Here is a 12,809-nt window from a genome sequence, read left to right on the forward strand (position 1 = left end):
GGAAAGCATGAGGGTACAGACCATTATTCTGAATACCACTGGTCTCATGAATCCCAGGAGATACAGAAGTTTATGGGAGTTGGGGCTGAATCCTCTAGAACTTAAAGAAAAAACACCAAGCCCACATGAATGCAGTTTCTTCTATCTTCACATCCTTTAAAGACTCTATTTAATCAGTTAGTCTGCTTGCAGTTCACCAAGATTGTATCTTGTGTTTTCACCATCAGTTAACACATGATGGGTTATTTCTGAATACCCAGGATAATGATAAAATAAACAAAAAAAAAGTATAGTTCTTTTTATGTGCTTGCTTCTTAACAGTTTACAAAATGTTTTTACCTACATGATCTCCTTTAACACTAACAACCATCCTTCCAGGTAAACAAAAGGAACACAACAAAAGGAAGATAACTCCATTTTAAGAAGGTTTTAAAAAGGTAAGTGATGTGCCCAAGTTCACAGATAGGTATTAAAGGTCTGGGACTGGAGATGAGATTTCCTAACCCCTTGTCCTCTCTCCCTGCTCCTATCCAGCCACACCTACCTCTGTAATTTTCCTTGGGCACTGCAATCACGCTTCCCTCTTAAGGTCTTTGCACCTTAAGTTCCCTCCGTCTAGAATGCCGTTCCTCCAAATAGACCAGGGGTTTGCTTTCTCACTGTGTTCTGTTCTCTGCTCGATTGTGCCCACTTCAGAGGTGTCTGAGGCACCCTGCCTACAAATATGCATCTCATTACCCTCTATGCTTTTGCTGTCCTTTGCTTTTCTGCATAAGGTTCATCACTCCGTGACGATACATTCTACATGGAGATGTCTGCTTGTGTATTATCTGTCTCTCTTCTGAAATGGGAGCTTTACAAGGGCAGGAAGCTTGTCTATTCACTGCAGTATCTAGCAGCACCCTGAAATAGGAATGGTATATGGAAAATGCTCAGTAAATATTTTTGGAATGAATGGATCAATGAATGGAATAAATTAGCTTTAGTTCTTTCTCTCTCCAGACATAACCCTCTCTGACACCTTACCTATGGCAGGTGTAAAACTTTGCCAAAACTGTCTATGAGCTTCACTCAACCTTTAAGAAGAACTGAGCCCCAAGACACTATCAATGATGCTCTGACCCCACTTCAGGCCCTTCCAGTGGTTGTTCTGGCAACACTGTATGATCAGCAGCCTGGATCAGAGGCTTGAGGAGCCAAACCAGAGTTCAGGAGGACAGCATCTTGTGTCCCTGGAGCAGAGATCTTGAGACAAAGTCCTGACAACTGGCATCTGCACCAGAAGCATATGATAGTCTGGATTGATGCTCCAGGATCTCTTCATAAGCATGGCTTCCTTAAGCCAGTTTCCTACTTGGCTTCAGTACCCAAAAGGCTCCTGCTAAGAGACCCCATAACCCTGACGATTTCTTTAGCACAGGAAGTACATAATCTTGCTTTGTCCCAGGCCCATCCTGTTGAGAGCAAATGAAGACCCATCTCGACCACCCCATGCAGTGGGAAGAAGACCTTCTCCCCTGCCAGCGTCAACCTTGGTCCATTAAGGGTTATTATGCCACTACTCATCAACAGACACCCAACCCCCACCATAGGATTTTAAAGTAGAAAAGAAACACATGTTAAATAGTCTCTATCTCTATCCAGACATCAAGATACATAACTCACATTATAAGCACAGTACACCTCACATATATGGAACCACCAGCCATGTGACCTTGGCTGGACATCAAAAGCTTTCACTTCTCAAGAGCTTCAGTATCCTTCAATATCCACAAAATGAGAATCTGTCTCAACTTGTTGCTAGAAAGATGCCGAGAGATGATGTTTGATTCTCTAATCTATCTCTAGTGATTTATTTAATGGGTTAGTTTAGCTCTTTCCATTTCAGTTTCCTCTGTCATAAAAATAGGAAAGCCAAATAAATACTAAAGTTCCTGCCGGCTCTAAATGTCTATAAAATGTCTTCAGATTGTTCAATGAATTTGGTAAGCTTGCCAAATATTTTATTTCTGATACAATAAAATACATAGTACATTGTAAACATTTTAATTAGAACAGATTACATAATTTACATGATATATGTTGCATTATGTCAAATACATGTGTGATAATACACCTCAAAATTATGACAATGTGTGACTCACATAATAAAAACAATTATTCCTTCCAGTTCACACGCCCAATGCTTAATTTGATTTGGAGATAAATAAAGCATGGAAATTACCAATTGTCTCATGGTTATAGTGTTTTAAAATACCAATTGCCTTGTAAAATGGATCTGGGGACAATTTATAGCAACCCAGGCTTATCGGAGGGCAGGAAGATGCCATTTCAACTGTCTTATCTTTTCCTGATACCTGCATCCGTCTAGATGTGAGAGCAGGACACACCCAGCCTCCAAAGGAGTGGTATAGGATTTAGTACCACAATCTCCACAAACTTAGACCTTGGATTGCATGGGTGGCAGATCGCAGGGCCAACAGAGGAAGAGCTTTCTTGCATCAAATCTCCAACAAAATGTGAGCTTCACAAGGGCAGGGACTGAGTCTATTTGCTTACCACATTACGCTTGGCACACAACAGGTAGTCAACACTTATTTGTGGAAGGGAAAGAGCAATAAGACGTTACAAAGATCCCAGAGAGGCCCAAGCCATAGGCAAGATGACCTCTTGGTGGGGATATTGCCAAGAGAAGCCTGACATTCCTGGGGACCGGGGATCTAGGTCTTTATGAATCCTGAGATTCCACCAAGACCTACAAAGATGAACACAAAATGGGGAGCTGAGGAGAGACAAGACAGTCTCTCTTTCTCATTTAGGCCCAAAGAGCAATGAATAGATATGGTATTGGCTGAGTTATACTCAGCTGGGTAATTTCTCTTCTGGAACAGGGACTTTCGAAAGCAAATTTACATCTGAAGCTGAGCTGCTGGTGAAATGAATAATAGAGTTCAGCCCAGGCTGGGAAAAGCATGGGCTAAACTATAAGCATGGTCCCAAGAAGAATCAAAGCTTGGCCTCTATATTAGCTTCGTAAGGCTGCCATAACAAAGCACCACACCCTGGGTGGCTTAAAACAACAGAACTGTATTCCCTCACAGTTCCAGAAGCCAGAGTCTGAAATCAAAGTGACAGCTGGGCCTTGTTCCCTCTGAAAGGTCTAGGTAAGAATCCTTCCTTGCCTCTTTCAAGTTTCTGGTGGTTTTCATGGCATTCCTTGGCTTGCAGCTACGTCACTCTTATCTCTGCCTCTGTCTTCGTAAGGACTTCTTCCCTGTGTGTCTGTGTTACTGTCCAAATTTCCCTCTCTTATATGGACAGTAGTCCTGGGATTAGGATCTATCTTTTTTTTTTTTTTTTTTTTTTTTTTGAGACGGAGTCTCGCTCTGTCGCCCAGGCTGGAGTGCAGTGTCTGGATCTCAGCTCACTGCAAGCTCCGCCTCCCGGGTTCACGCCATTCTCCTGCCTCAGCCTCCCGAGTAGCTGGGATTACAGGCACCCGCCACCTCGTCCGGCTAGTTTTTTGTATTTTTTTTTTTTTAGTAGAGATGGGGTTTCACCGTGTTAGCCAGGATGGTCTCGATCTCCTGACCTCGTGATCTGCCCATCTCGGCCTCCCAAAGTGCTGGGATTACAGGCTTGATAGGACCTATCTTAATCCAGTTGGCCTCATCTTAACTAAACTAATTACTTGGGCAAAGATCCTATTTTCAAATAAAGCCACATGCTAAGGATCCAGTGAACATGAAGTTTTGGGAGACACTATTCAACTGAGCCCAGCCTCCGAGGATTATAATGGGACACTCCCCCTGGGGGAGCATGGCTGGATGTCAGAGCCTAGCCACTCCAACGGCAATGTTTGCCCTTCTGGAGCTCTCAAATCCCTTCTGCCACTAATGTGCCGGCCTCAGGGAGGCGTCCCTGAGGGAAAATCACTGTGCCTCCTTTAAACACGCACACACAGAGTTAGATAGTAGACAATCTGATGGTTCTTTTAAGTCCAGAGGGAAAGTCCTGCCATCTCCACAGGGCAGAGACCCTACAAGATCCTCACCTCCTAAAGTGACCACAAGGATGTGGATATGGCTGAAGTCATATGAATCCAAGAGAGGGAGACCACTGAAGCCAGCATCCCTGCTCCTGACCTCCCTGGATGCTCTAGCAGTCTCTGCAAGAGAGTCCTGGCCCCAGCTCCTCCCCACAGGGCTGTGGCTTAGTTCTTGTCTCCACAGATAAACCAGTAAGCCTCAGAAGGGATGCACCAGATGTGTGTGTGTGTGTGTGTGTGTGTGTGTGTGTGCGCGCGCGCGTGCACGTGCGCGCGCACGCGTGCATGTGCTCAGTGCTTTCCTGGAACTGCTTAGCCCTGAGATGGCAAGGGGTTAAGGGGAGAGCGTGAGTAGAATCAGAATACAAGAGGACCTCTCCCTCCTTCCAGTAACCAGTGGAATACTGCTCTGCCAGTTCCACGTGATTAACCTGAATTACCCCTTCACTGAGGGATGAACAGACCTTAAAAAGCCAGCTAATGTGGCATATTCCTGTAGTTCCAGCTCCTCGGAAGGCTGAGGCAGGAGAATCGCTTGAACCCGGGAGGTGGAGGTTGCAGTGAGCCGAGATCATGCCACTGCACTCCAGCCTGGCGACAGAGCGAGACTCCGTCTAAAAACAAACAAACAAACAAACAAACAAAAGCCAGCTAATGTAAGATAATTGTTCCAACAAAATACAGCCTATGAAAGAGATTGGAAAAGAAAGTGGGGTTAATGGTTAGTAATTATGCCACTGAAAATCTAGGCAGCAGCTCCCAACCTCAAACATTTAGCACTGAGGAAAACTCCCAAGCGCCCACTGCTGCCTGATCCCCATGCCTCTCCCAGCAAGCCTGGAAGATGAACCTTCGGGAATCACCCTCCCCACTTTATAGATGGGGATATGGATCCTTGGGGATCATAATATGGCTAGCAGGAAGTGGCTCCTTCAAGGACATCCAAAGAACCCCCTTCATTTACAGAAAAGGAAGATGAGGTCCAGAGAAGGTGATGCATTGGAACAATGTCACACAGCTGCTAAGATGCCAAGTCAGAACTGAACCCAAGTTTGCCTGACTGGAAATCCAGGGCTCTTTCCACAATACCCCGTGATGATGTGGTTTTGTGGCTTGCTCAGTTTCCCATGGCTAGTGGGTGACGTAATAGGGTCTTAACTGAAATGAGGGTCTTCCCCCTTCTTGTCTAGCCTCCTTTCCCGCTTCCTACTTCTAAGACTCAAAGAGGATCACCTGATCACCAGCTCAGACTTCCCCTTCTTGTTTCACTCTTACTGATGGCCACTCCAGGACCCTCCCCAAGGAGACTTGGCGGGTCCACGTGGGAAGAATGGGAGACCTCATGACTAAGCACTTATTGGAAGGACGAGTCCTTGCCTTTACTACACCACCAGGCTGTGTTCTCAAACTGGGCCAGACATTTGTTATTTTGCATCAGCTCTAAATGCTGAATAGCAGAGAAAAAGTGGGACACGTTGGAACTGGCTTTCCTCAGTGCCAACAAAGTGCCATTATTTTAACTTCATTTGTGCAGTACAAATGAGAAGGAGATAAATGTCGTGTTCCAGCCAGAGTCTATTAGTGGGTATCAACTGTAACACAGAAAGATTGTACAATCTGGCCATGTTAGAGAAGCGGAAGGAAAACTGCACCCGAGGTCTTAGCTCTTACATTCCTTCAACCTGGGGTTTCTGAAATGTGAAGCCAGATAAAAATGCAGACAGTGAATTACATATCTACAGCCAGTTGCCTATACTTGTTCCTCAAATTAAATACTAATTCTAGCTGGGTGACCTTGGATATGTTCCAGGTACCCACTTGAGGTTACCCAAGGTTACCCAGTTAGAATTAGTATTTAATTTGAACAAAAAGTATAGACAACCGGCTGGGGATATGTAATGCACTGCATGCATTTAATTTTAAATTTTCTCATCTGTAAATTTAAGACAATATCTGACCTGCCCGCTATACCATTTTTGTACAAGAATTAAAGAAGCAAATGGAAGGAAAATTGCAACTGTTCCATAAACGTTAATTATGCACTACACATAATATACACACAAAATAATTATGCAGCTAAGCAATTTGGAAGCATATTATAAGTGTGTAAATCAAAATATACTATATTGATGTTTCACTTCCTGATGTTACTTGTTTGTATAATAATCCTGTGAGATCCAATAGAAAAGAGGAAGGAATATTTAAACCTTTATTCTTTTTGTTTCATTTTAATACATTCTCGTTCAAGTATAGAGCATGTCATATAGAGAAGTACTTGATGAATTTTTGCAAAGTGAATACATTCCTATCACCAGCAGTCAGAGTCATAATTAGGATATTATCAGCTCCTCAGAAGCTCCACACCCAACGTTAAATTAAACTAAATTTGGCCTGAGGATATCTCCGTACTTGAGGCTTTGTATAATGAACTGCAACCTATCTTAGCAGGTAAGCTCACCGAAAGCCTATCTTAGGAGTATACTTTTGTAACAAACGGCTGAGTCTCAGCCAATCAGAGCAGCCAAGCTTCAGTCAATCACAGGCGCCCCACTGATCAGGCCACGTTCAAATAAGGCAAATGCTGAGCTGTAACCAATGGAACTGCCTGTGTACTTCATTTTCCTATTCTGTCCATAAATGCTGCCTGACCCCATTGCAGTCTGGAATTCTCTGAATCTGTTCTGGTTTTGAGGGCTGTCTGATCATTATTTTGTGTGCAAATTGTTCTTTGCTCAACTAAACTCTGTTAAGTTTTAACCCACTCCCTTCGGGCTGGACTGTTTCCCCACCAGAGGAAGCCCCCAAAGGCTTCATTCCCAGGACAATAATCTACTAATCTCCAACCCCCCACCAAAAAAAAATAAAAAATAAAAAAATATTTCTTCATTAGGGATTTCAAATCAAGTCTGAAAGATTTCCATGTCGAAACCGGTCTAATTGACACTTTTACTTTGTCTAGAGTTTTTCTTTTAACAGATTGATGTCAGAGTGGTGTCCAGAGTAGAACTCCAGTGACTCCCCAGGAGCCCTGAGTGAAGGCAAAGGTACCCACCTGGGCCCACTGTGCCCTTTGACTTCTTGCAGCAACTAGGGTCATAGGTAAGTTCTCTCTCAGATCCTGAGCTCCATGAACTTGTATTTTGAGCTCTCCAAGTTTGAGTGCTTTTTATCTAGACTGGGTTAGAAGTCACAAAAGAAACAGGACTGGGTTCTGTAAGGAGGCCTCAAGTATCTGACTAGGTCAGACAGAAACCAGACTGGGTTCAGTAGGTAAGGTTCCCAGAAGACAGGGAATCATGAGTTCAACTGTATCCAAGGAATCTAGAACGCCTCCATCTGGAACTCCAGCCAATTTCATGTGTAAAAACTATAGGCCTGGGACCCGTGCTTTTCTAGAGAAATGGGTGAACCTTACCAAAGGGATTATAGAGTTACAGTGGTCACAGTAGGAAGTTTTAACCTAGGTAAAATTGTTCACTTGTGAGATGCATTAGAAAAGAAGGAATAAAAAATGCCTCAAAAGCAAAGAGGTGTATTTTTTATTGGTACACAGAGACTTCCAAAAAACTAAATGAACCAAAAATTGCATCTCTAAAAGACTCCTTACAAAAGGCAAACAGGTGCCCATCTTCACAACTACAATAATTACAGGGACCAAGAGGATATACACACACACACACACACACACACACACACACACAAAGGCAAAGGTGTGTGTGTGTATATATATATATATATATAGAGAGAGAGAGAGAGTCTCACTTTGTCACCCAGGCTGGAGTGCAGTGGCATGATCTCAGCTCACTGCAACCTCCACCACCTGGGTTCAAGCAATTTTCCCACTTCAGCCTCCTGAGTAGCTGGGATTACAGGCACCTGCCACCACACCTGGCTAGTTTTTGTATTTTTAGTAGAGACAGGGTTTTGCCATGTTGGCCAGGCTGGTCTTGAAATCCTGACCTCAAGTGATCTGCCCACCTCAGCCTCCCAGTATACTGGGATTACAGGCATGAGCCACTGCACTTGGCCCTTTTTTGTATATATTTTAAATCAAAACCAAAGGGTTCCAAACTGGTGAGTTCTGTGTCCCCAGATGTCTTTATTATAAACAGCCAGCCCACTGGAAAATATATTGTCCATTTTTACACCAGCCATCTGATGGACCCACTCCCTTTGGGGTGCACTGTTTCCCCACCAGAGGAAGCCCCCAAAGTCTTCGCTCCCAGGACAATAATCTACTAATCTCCCAGAAAAAAATAATAATATTTTTTTCATTAGGGATTTCAAATCAAGTCTGAAAGGTCTCCATGTCCAAATATGTCTAATTGACACTTTGACCATTTTTTGAAAAATATTTGTAAGAATTAGTCCTCTTCGTTTTTCTATTTGATCCTGCTTCTCCCATGGGAACCTCTCAGTCAGCTAATGCCCCTCTTCTAACCCACTGCTGACAAAGTGTTCTAACAACTGTCCCCTTTTTTCCTTGTCATGATCTTTGGTATGCCTCAGAACTCTTTCCTGGAAAAAAAATTAAACAATCAACTGGTCTATCATTCAATCTTAAAAACAGACAGAAAAGAATGACGCAGTCTCTGACTATAAGGCAAGATTAGAAGTATCCGTGCTGAGTCCAGGCATGCAAAATGCTTGGCCTAGTCTTCAGTGGGAACCACTCACTTAGTATTCTAGCTAAAAGACACAGGCTGAGCTGGGAAACCGCCGATTTAGTCAAATTAGTCTACAAAATATGCCTTTCTGGCATAAGGACTATTTTCAGCTGGTTATTTTGAGACCCTTTTGTAAGAAAGTTTTTCATCTATACAGAAAATTGTCATTTGAAAGAGTGTCTCCCTCCCTGCACTGGGAAAAGAGGGAGGACTAAGTCACTAGAAACCTTTACAATGGAGAAGGCTTTGGCTTAAATTTACATAAGAAGCCTTACCTTTGTTTAAGATGCTTTTTCTGGCCATCTTATCTTAACTGGGCCTTAACCTATATGTTTCTTTCTTGGTTTAGGCAAATAATAATATTTAGGCCTGAAACCTAAATGCTATGCTTTTGATATGTAAAATTCCTACCTTGTTTTACCTAAAAGCCATTCATTAGGAAATACAAATTTAGGATAGAAAAAATTTAGATGGTTATTACAAACAAGGTGAATAAAATGGACAGTTGTGGGGTTAAAAGAAAGGTTTTGTTACAACACTATTGAAGGTTAGATTGACCAAAGGGAGTCCCTGCTGGTCCCTAACATAAGGCCTCAAATCAGCCTGATCCATTTATCCAAGTTTGGAGAAAGTTAAAAAGCCAAAAAGTGGAGATAACAATGAACAACTTTGCTAGCAATGGCTTAGAGAAGTAACCTGGCAGGTCAGTTTAGAAAAGGGCACAGGTTATTTGCCTCAGTCTCCTCACTGGAATGGGTAAAATGGTCAGGAGATTGTCAATCAAGAAAAATGATGCGACAAGTCTCAATCATTTTAGGAGCTTTATTTGCCAAAGTTAAGGACTTGCACCTGGGAGACAGATCAATGCCTTTCTCCGAAGATGATTTTGAGGGCTCCAAATTTAAAGGGGAAAGGGCGAGATACTGAGACGTACACAATTTTCATTTAAGAGGTGGGTAGGGAAAAATAATCATTCATGTCTTTGTCTGGCTCAATGAATCTGCATTTTTTTTTTACATAACATGACATAGACAAAGGGGGTAGAGGAAAAAATGCAGGGAATCTGCTTTTACATAAGCTAACGTAGACAAGGTGGGGCAGGGGAGCAACCAGATATGCAATTGTGTCAGGTGGGCAGGGGGGTGACTGCACCTGTAAAGATAAGCTATCAATTCACATTACCATGGTGAATTTTAACAGAAACACCTTAGGGTAAAGATCTTGGAGCTTGCTAGGAAATTCTTTATGGGCAAAATATGGGAAAGGCATGTAGCTTTTCATTTTGTAGCCATCTTGTTCAGGAACCAAAGGAGGAGGCAGGTTTGCGTGACCCGGTTCCCAGCTTAACTTTTCCCTTTGGCTTAATAAGATTGGGGTCACAAGATTTATTTTGCTTTCACAAGTTAAAAAAGAGAGATATCCTCACAATAAGTGACTTTTGGGAAGATGAAAGTGGTCTTGGAAGAAGAGATGATGGTTTATGGCAAGGTCTGTCTGGATGGGATGAAGTCTCCTCTCCTCTGATAAAAGTTAACCTTCTGGTTGCTGAGACTCCCTGTGGGGAGGACTGATAACAGTTAAGTTCCTCTAGGATAATCTGTCCTTAGGCAGATAAAATGAATTCAGAAAGCATCACCGTTCTTACCTGCTGGTGATCAATACAGCAAAGCAACTTATTTTGGGATGGTCTGAGCCCATTTTATGCTGCTATAACAGAATATCTGAGACTGGGTAATTTATAAAGAAAAGAGGTTTATTTACCTCACAGTTCTGCAGGATGGAAGTACAAGAGGCATGGCACCAGCATTCATTCAGCTTCTGATGAGGGCCATGTGCGTGGTCAAAACATGGCAGAAAAAGTCAAAGGGAAAGCTGACACGTGTGAAAAGGTAAAACCCAAGGGGTGTCCTTGCTTTATAACAACCTGCTCTCAAGAAACTAGCCTGTTCCTAATGCAGCAAAAACTCACTGACCCCCACAGGAAGGCATTAATCTATTCATTAGGGATCTGCCCCCATGACCCAAACACCTTCCACCAGGCCCCATCTCCCAACACTACCACATTGGAGATCCAATTTCAATATAATTTCGCCAGGGATAAACCACAGCATTCCACCCCTGGTCCCCCAAAACTTATGTCATTCTCACATACCAGATAGAATCACTTCATTCCAATAATCCCAAAAGTCTTAATTCATTTCAGCAACAACTCGAAAGTCCAAAGTCTCATCTGAGACTCAAGGCAAGTTCCAACTTGACTATACAATCAAAAACAAGTTATTTACTTCCAACATACAATGATGGAATGGCATTGGGTACACATTTCCATTGCAGAAGGGAGAAATTGGCCAAAAGAAGAAAGGAGTAACAGGCCCCATGCAATTTTGAAATCTAGCAGGGCAGACATTAAATCTTGAAGCTCCAGAATAATCTCTTTTAACTCTGTATATCTTTCAACTCCATCCTGGGTACATTGGTGCAAGAGGTGAGCTCCCAAGGCCTAAGACAGCTGACCCTCAAGGCTTTGCTGAGTGCAGACCACATACCTACTCAATCTCATAGGTTGGAGTCAAATGCCTGCAGCTTTTCCAGGCTGAAGCTGCATGTTGCCAGTGGCTCTATAATTCTGGAGTCCCAGTGGTGGCCCCACCCCTTCAGTACCACTAAGCATTGCCCAGGTTGAGGCTTTCTGTGATGGCTGTGTCCCTACAGCAGGTTTCTGCCTGGTCTCCCAGGCTTTCCAATACATCCTCCAAAATCTAGGTGGAAGCAGCCAAGCCTCCACAGCTCTTGCATTCTAGGCACCTGCAGACTTAATAACACATAGAGGCCCCCAGGCTTATTCCTTGCATCCTCCAGAGCAGTGACACAAGCTGCATATGGGGCTGCTTGAGCCACAGCTGGAATAACTGCTGAGCTCAGTGCTGGAATTTGGGGAGCAAAATTCTGAGGCAGTGCAGGACAGCAGTGCCCCAAACCTGTGCCCCAAAATCATTCTGCCCTCTCAGGCCTCTGGGCTTGTGATGGAAGAGGCAGCCCGAAAGAATTCTGAAATGCCATTAGGATCTCTTTTCCATTGTCTTGACAATTAGGAGCTGGCTTCCTTCTATCACTACTAATCTCTTTAGCAACCAGTTACTCAGCCACACCCTTGGTTTCCACTCCTGAAAATATTCTTTCATTCTCTACCACATGGCCAGGCAACAAATTTTCCAAATCTTTATGCTCTGCTTCCTATTTAATTATAATCTCCTCCATTAGGTCATTCTTTTGCTGTCATAACTGAACATAAGCTGTTAAAAGTAATCACATCTCTTCTTGAGCACTTTGCTGCTTAGAAATTTCTTCCGCCAGCTTTGCTATTCCATTGCTCTTAAGTTAGGCCTTCCACAAAGCCCTAGGACATGAACACAATGAAGTCAAGTTCTTTGACACAGTGTAACAAGAATGTCTTTTTCTCCAGTTCCCAATGCCTTGTTACTCATTTTCATCTGTGGCCTTATCAAAATGGGTTTTGCTATCTATATTCCTATCAGCATTTTGGTCACAACCAGTTAACCAATCTCTAAAGAATTCCAAACTTCCTCTCCTCTTTTTGTCTTCTTCTGTGCCCTCACCAGAATTGTCCTTAATGCTTTATTCACTGCAATACAGTGTGTTTCTATCTTGCTCCTCCAAATACTTCCAACCTGTGCCCATTACCCAGCTCCAAAGCACTTCTACATTTTCAGGTGTCTGTACAACAGCACTCCACTCCTTGGTACCAATTTGCTATCTTAGTCCAGTTCTTGTTGGTATAACAAAATATCTGAGACTGGATAATTTATAAAGAAAAATGGTTTATTTAGCTCATGGCTCTGCAAGATGAAAGTACAAAAAGCATGGTTCTAGCATCTGCTTGGCTTCTGGTGAGGGCCATGTGCTGGGTCAAAACATGGCAGAAGAAGTCAAAGAGGAGGTGGACACATGCAAAGAGGCAAAACCCAAGGGGCATCCTCACTTTATAGCAACCTGTTCTCATAGAAACCAATCCATTTCTGCATTAGTGAAAACTCACCCCTGAGGGAGGGCATTAATCTATGCATGAGAGATTT

At 43.0% G+C, this 12,809-nt stretch overlaps 1 long non-coding RNA gene across 1 annotated transcript in view; it reads left to right on the plus strand.

Moving 5' to 3' along the window:
* LOC144338025 (uncharacterized) overlaps positions 1 to 2,223 on the plus strand; it is a 35,144-nt gene extending 32,921 nt beyond the window's left edge. Inside the window, exons 5-6 of the long non-coding RNA XR_013411752.1 lie at positions 379 to 437; positions 1,003 to 2,223. This is a non-coding gene — a long non-coding RNA (uncharacterized LOC144338025). The remainder of the gene's footprint in view (positions 1 to 378; positions 438 to 1,002) is intronic.
* The last annotated feature ends 10,586 nt before the right edge of the window (positions 2,224 to 12,809 follow it).

The sequence above is a fragment of the Macaca mulatta genome, chromosome 20 (genome assembly GCF_049350105.2).
Source record: "Macaca mulatta isolate MMU2019108-1 chromosome 20, T2T-MMU8v2.0, whole genome shotgun sequence".
NCBI classification, from domain to species: domain Eukaryota; kingdom Metazoa; phylum Chordata; class Mammalia; order Primates; family Cercopithecidae; genus Macaca; species Macaca mulatta.